Source organism: Heptranchias perlo, unplaced genomic scaffold, assembly GCF_035084215.1.
Source record: "Heptranchias perlo isolate sHepPer1 unplaced genomic scaffold, sHepPer1.hap1 HAP1_SCAFFOLD_55, whole genome shotgun sequence".
Taxonomy (NCBI): domain Eukaryota; kingdom Metazoa; phylum Chordata; class Chondrichthyes; order Hexanchiformes; family Hexanchidae; genus Heptranchias; species Heptranchias perlo.
Genome location: NW_027139570.1, coordinates 5,149,658 through 5,155,657, shown reverse-complemented (window position 1 = coordinate 5,155,657; position 6,000 = coordinate 5,149,658). Strand labels below are relative to the sequence as shown.

General features: G+C 46.7%; 2 non-coding genes across 2 annotated transcripts; one reads left to right on the top strand and one right to left on the bottom strand.

Annotated features, from left to right (window-relative positions):
• Positions 1–3,931: 3,931 nt before the first annotated feature.
• On the bottom strand, positions 3,932–4,003 carry trnae-cuc (transfer RNA glutamic acid (anticodon CUC)). Its single transcript has one exon. It is a non-coding gene; the product is annotated as a tRNA-Glu (tRNA).
• Positions 4,004–4,267: 264 nt separating this feature from the next.
• On the top strand, positions 4,268–4,350 carry trnal-cag (transfer RNA leucine (anticodon CAG)). Its single transcript has one exon. It is a non-coding gene; the product is annotated as a tRNA-Leu (tRNA).
• The last annotated feature ends 1,650 nt before the right edge of the window (positions 4,351–6,000 follow it).

The following is a 6,000-nucleotide window of genomic DNA, read 5'->3' as shown; positions in this document are numbered from 1 at the left end:
ACTCCTAACTCCCTAAATTCAGCTTGTAGGACCTCATCCTGTTTTTTACCTATATCGTTGGTGCCTATATGCACCACGACAACTGGCTGTTCACCCTCCCCCTCCAGAATGTCCTGCAGCCGCTCCGAGACATCCTTGACCCTTGCACCAGGGAGGCAACATACCATCCTGGAGTCTCGGTTGCGTCCGCAGAAACGCCTGTCTATTCCCCTTACAATCGAGTCCCCTATCACTATAGCTCTGCCACTCTTTTTCCTGCCCTCCTGTGCAGCAGAGCCAGCCACGGTGCCATGAACCTGGCCACTGCCACCTTCCCCTGGTGAGCCATCTCCCCCAACAGTATCCAAAACGGTATACCTGTTTTGGAGGGAGATGATCGCAGGGGACCCCTGCACTGCCTTCCTACTCTTCCTCTGTCTGTTGGTCACCCATTCACTATCTCCCTCAGTAATTTTTATCTGCGGTGTGACCAACTCACTGAACGTGCTATCCACGACTTTCTCAGCATCGCGGATGCTCCAAAGTGAGTCCATCCGCAGCTCCAGAGCCGTCAAGCGGTCAAACAATAGCTGCAGCTGGACACACTTCCCGCAGGTGAAGGAATCAGGGATACAGGAAGGAGCCCTGAATTCCCACATCCCACAAGAGGAACATGACACGGCCCTGGGATCTCCTGCCATGACTTAACCCTTAAATTAGCTTAAGAACAACTACAATGTCAAGAGAAAAAAAAGGAAAGAAAAACTACTTACCACTCCCTTTAAGGAGTTTACTCCTTTAAATTGTTCTCAATTTAGAGAATGTTAACTACACTAGGGACCTTGATTCACTAAAAAATAAACGCTACTTCCTATAAGACCTGCAGACCTTCCCTTTCCTTTTACTTTAGTTACTGTAGATAAGTAGAAATACTCACCTGAACCTACTCACCAATCAGGTGCCTCCCCTGTGTCGCGTCCCGATCTGATTCCTGACGTCACTTCGAACTCGGTCGCAGCTCCGCTCGGCTCCTCTCAGCGCTCTGAAATCCCGCCTTTTATCGGACGCTCCCTCCCCTCGGCTCGGCTCCTCTCAGTCTCGAAGGGATGAATGGCCTCCTCCTGTTCCAGTGCAACAAGCTCGAGGGGCTTAATGGCCGAGTCCTATTCCAGTGTAACAGGATCGAGGGGCTGAATGGCCTTCAGTTCCAGTATAACACGCTTGAGGGGCTGAATGGCCTGCTGCTGTTCCGATAGAACAGGCTTAAGGGGCTGATTGGCCTCCAGGTCTTGTGTAACGGGCTCGAGGGGCTCAATGGCCTTCAGTTCCAGTATAACGCGCTCGAGGGGCTGAGTGGCCTCCTCCTGTTCCTATGTAACAGGCTTGAGGGGCTGATTGGCCACCAGATCTGGTGTAGAGGGCTCGAGGGGCTGAATGGCTTTCTCCTGTTGCTATCTGACAGGCTTGAAGGGTTGATTGGCGTCTAGTTCCTGTATAACAGGCTCGAAGGGCTGAATGGCCTTCAGTTCCCAGGTAACAGGCTCGAGGGGCTGAATGGCCTCCTCCTTTTGTTATTTGACAGGCTTGAGGGGTTGATTGGCCTCAAGTTCCTGTATAACAGGCTCGAAGGGCTGAATGGCCTCCTCCTGATTCTATGTAACAGGCTTGAGGGGATGATCGGCCTCCAGTAACGATTAAACGGGCTTGAGGCGCTGAATGGCCTCCTCCTTTTCCTGTGTAACAGCCTTCAGAGGCTGAATATCCTTCAGTTCCCATATAAGAGGCTTGAGGAGCTCAATGACCTCCTTTTGTTCCTGTTGAACAGCCGTGAAGGACTTGCCGCCATTTTGTCCAAGATGGCCGCCGTGCTTACAGCCATTTTGTCCAAGATGTCCGGTGAACGAGCCACCATTTTGTCTAAAAATTAGAGCCGGACCTTTCAGGAGCGAGATTAGAAAACATTTCTTCACACAAAGGGTGGTAGAAGTTTGGAACTCTCTTCTGCGAACGGCAATTGATACTGGCTCAATTGCTAAATTTAGATCTGGGATAGATAGCTTTTTGGCAATGAAAGTTATTAAGGGATATGGGCCAAAGGAAGGTATATGGAGTTAGAACACAGATCAGCCGTGATCTTATCAAATGGCGGGGCAGGAACGAGGGGCTGAACGGCCTACTCCTGTTCCTATGTTCCTATGATATTATTTATATGGAATTCCGACAGGCATTTGATAAGGTTCCACACAAGAGACTGTTGGCAAAAATGAAAGCGCATGGAACTTGAGGCAACGTATTGACATGGGTAGAGAATTGGTTCGGAGATAGGAGACAGAGAGTAGGGATAATGGGTACATCCTCCAATTGGCAGGATGGGACTAGTGGTGTCCCCCAGGGATCTGTAACTGGGGTCTCAGCTTGTCACCATATTTATCAATGACTTAGATGAAGGAACAGAGAGTCGTATATCCAAGTTTGCTGATGACATTAAGTAAGGTGTACAGTGAGTAGGTGTGGATGCGAGTGGAAAGTTGCAAAGGGACATTGATAGATTAAGTGAGTGGGCAAAACTATGGCAGATGGAGTTCAATGTGGGGTAATCCACTTTGGACCGATGGTCAGGGTATTTTCCAAATGGTGAGAAGCTAGGAACTGTGGAAAAGCAGAGAGAATTAACGGTTCATTTACATAAACCAGTATAAGCTAACGGACGGGCCCAAAAATAATTTAAAAGGCGAACGGAATGTTAGCCTTCATCTGAGGGGGCTGGAATATAAATAAGTGGAAGTTATGTTCCAGTTATATAAAGCTCTGGTTAGACTGCGTCTGGAGTAACTGCGTTCAGTTTTGGACACTGCACCTCAGGAAGGATAGATTGTCCTTGGAGGGGGTGCAGAGCAGATTCACCAGAATATTACCGGGGCTGAAAAGGTTAAATTATGGGGACAGGCTGCATGGACTGGGCTCGTATTCCATCGAGTATCGAAGATTGAGGGGCGGTCTGAGCGAGGTGTTTAACATGTTTAAATGATTCGATAGAACAGAGAGATAGAATCAATTTCCTCTGGGGAATCAAGAACGAGGGGGATCCAACCTTAAAATTAGAACCATGCCATTCAGGTTCGAAAACTGGAAGCACTTTTTTACACAAAGGGCAGTAGAAGTCTGGAACGCTGTCGCCCAAAAGGCTGTGGATGCTGGGAGTCAATTGAAGCTTTCAAGACTGAGATCGATAGAGTTTTGTTGGGTGAGGGTATCGAGGGACAGGGAGCAAAGGCAGGTTAATGGATTTCAGTTACAGATCATCTCTGATCTAATTGAAGGGCGGAACAGGTTCAAGGGCCTGAATGGCCTCCTCCTGTTCCCAATGGAAATGTTGAGAATATGCTTTGTTGAGGCTGTGATGTCTGGGTCAACCCCTGTCCAAACAAGGCAGGCCACATTTGGGAGTTTAATAACTTTGAAATGAACATTTTTCTTTTGTGACTTGTGCAACTTCGATCAATTGAATAGTTATGAAAGAGAATCAATGCAGTCATTCGAACTTCTGGCTGATAAGCCAAACAGAGGTTTCTGCAGTGTAGCAGTTATCACGTTTGCTTTATACGTGGAAAGTCCCTGGTTCAATCCCAAGCAGAAACATTATGTTGGGGCAAATTTATTTTTTCTCTGTGAAATAGCCGGTCTGTTAAATTTAACACAAATTCGTGGTCTCACGAGCATTGAACATTTTAAACCGAGCCCTTCAAAATACAGTGTGTAAAATGAGAAGGGATAAAAAGTTCATCGCACAAAAGAAATTATTAAAGTTTTCCAACTTCCCTCAGTCGCCTTTCATTCTGCAAAATAACGTTATCGGTTAATTAATTGTGATAAAAACAATGATTGTTTTTTTTTCTTCCCACAGACTTTGAGCAAGTTCATGCGATGAAAACAACACGTGTTCAAAAGTTGCTTCCCTGACCGGGAATCGAACCCGGGCCGCGGCGGTGAGAGCGCCGAATCCTAACCACTAGACCACCAGGGAGCGCTGTTGGTTAGTTTATCAGATGTAATATGGATTTCCCTTTCTCTGTGATTCAGCTTTTAATTATTTTTAGCTCCTGATTGCGGATATTCCCGTGATTAAATAGGAATAAAGTACAATAGGCTCAGGAAAACCCGGGGAGGTGGCTTCCCGCTCACCGAGCCTTTCCAGCAGAATTTATCTCACCAAGCACTGGAGTGAGTGAAACTTTCTCCGGGGGGGTCTCAATGTGGAAAGGGTGGCGAGTGAAGGAGCTATTTGTAAGTCAGGATGGCCGAGCGGTCTAAGGCGCTGCGTTCAGGTCGCAGTCTCCTTTGGAGGCGTGGGTTCGAATCCCACTTCTGACATCGGTTATTTTGACTCCGATTTTATTTGTTGCTGGAGCTGCGGTTGATTTTTCGGCCCAGTTGATTTGCTCTTCCCGCAAAAAGCAACAATGTCTCGATGCACGGCACGTTTTGCAGCCCACCGGCTCATCCCCAAAACGAGCTTTAAACGAAAATATGCTTTAAACACAAGGCAACAACTATGGAGAGAACAGACACTCGGGGAAATGTACCATAGCAACAGGAGAGGGCCACTCAGCCCCTCGAGTCCGCTCCGCCATTTGATAAGATCGTAGTTGACCTGTGATCTAACTCCACATACCTGCCTTTGGCCCATATTCCTTAATACCTTCGGTTGGCAAAAAGCTATCGATCTCAGATTTAAAAATTGCAATTAAGCAAACATCAATTGCCGTTTGGGGAAAAAAGTTCCAAACTTCTTCCACCCTTTGTGTGTCGAAGTGTTTTCTAATCTCACTCCTGAAAGATCTGGCTCTAATTTTTAGACTGTGCCCCCAAGTCCTAGAATCCCCAACCAGCGGAAATAGTTTCTCTCTATCCAGAAAATGTCAATGACACAGTCAACGAAAGGTGCAGTTCACGAAGGCGGCTCACCAGCACCTTCTCAAGAGCAATTAGGTTATCGGCAATAAATGCTGACCTTGCCATTGACACCCACATCCCATGATTGAAGACAAAAAAAAGTCGCCTGCATGGCCGACTAATTTCCTGCTGCTAAACGACGGGAAGAATGAAACCATCGGCTTCAGTCCTTTGAACGAACTGTATACACTTGCCGTCGAGCTCAATCCCCACTTGGTCCTTTGCTCCGAATATCCACTGCATCAGAAAATCCTCCATAACATCGAATCACAGCATGGAAACATCACAGAAGGAGGCCATTCGGCCCATCGTGCCTGTGCCAACTCTTTGAAAGAGCTATCCAATTGGACCTACTCCCCTTCCCTTTCCCCATAGCCCTGCAAAATTTTCCCCTTCAAGTATTTATCCAGTTCCCCTTTGAATGTTATTATTGAATCTGTTTCCACCACCGTTTCAGGCAGCGCATTCCAGATCATGTCAACTCGCTGCGTAAAAAAAAAATCTCCTCATCTCACCTCTGTTGCCAATTACCTTAAATCTGTGTCCTCTGGTTACCATCCTTTCTGGCACTGGAAATAGTTTCTCCTGATTTATTCTATCAAAACCGTTCATGATTTTAAACACCTCTGTTAAATCTCCCCTCAACCGTCTCTGCTCAAAGGAGAACAACCCCAGCTTGTCCAGTCTCTCCACCTCACTGAAGTCCCTCATCCCTGGCACCATTCTAGTAAATCACCTCTGCACCCTCTCTAAGGCCTTGACATCCTTCCTAAAGTGTGGTGGGCAGAATTGTGTGGTGGCCAGCTGGGGCCTAACCAGTGATTTATAAAGGTTTAGCATAAGTTCATTGCTTTTGTACTCGATGCCTCTATTAATAAAGTCAAAGATTCCGAACACTTTTTTTTTTGCAATCTATTCAACTTGTCCTGCCACCTTCAAAGATTTGTGTACGTATAGCCCCAGGTCTCTCTGTTCCTGCACCCCCTTTAAAATTGCACCATTTATTTTAAAGAGCTGGCACAGACTCGATGGGCCGAATGGCCTCCTGTGATTCTATGATTCTATGTT